Here is a 503-nt window from a genome sequence, read left to right as displayed (position 1 = left end):
TACCCATGACCTGAGTGTACAACTAAACAGACCTGTTAATACCCATGACTTGTATATACAACTAAACAGACCTGTTAATACCCATGACCTGAGTGTACAACTAAACAGACCTGTTAATACCCATGACTTGAGTGTACAACTAAACAGACCTGTTAATACCCATGACCTGAGTGTACAACTAAACAGATCTGTTAATACCCATGACCTGAGTGTACAACTAAACAGACCTGTTAATACCCATGACTTGAGTGTACAACTAAACAGACCTGTTAATACCCATGACTTGTATATACAACTACAGACCTGTTAATACCCATGACCTGAGTGTACAACTAAACAGACCTGTTAATACCCATGACTTGTATATACAACTAAACAGACCTGTTAATACCCATGACCTGAGTGTACAACTAAACAGACCTGTTAATACCCATGACTTGTATATACAACTAAACAGACCTGTTAATACCCATGACTTGTATATACAACTAAACAGACCTGTT

The sequence above is a fragment of the Limulus polyphemus genome, unplaced genomic scaffold (genome assembly GCF_000517525.1).
Source record: "Limulus polyphemus unplaced genomic scaffold, Limulus_polyphemus-2.1.2 Scaffold10879, whole genome shotgun sequence".
NCBI lineage: Eukaryota > Metazoa > Arthropoda > Merostomata > Xiphosura > Limulidae > Limulus > Limulus polyphemus.
The sequence above is the reverse complement of the archived record's forward strand: the minus strand, read 5'-3'. Positions refer to the sequence as shown.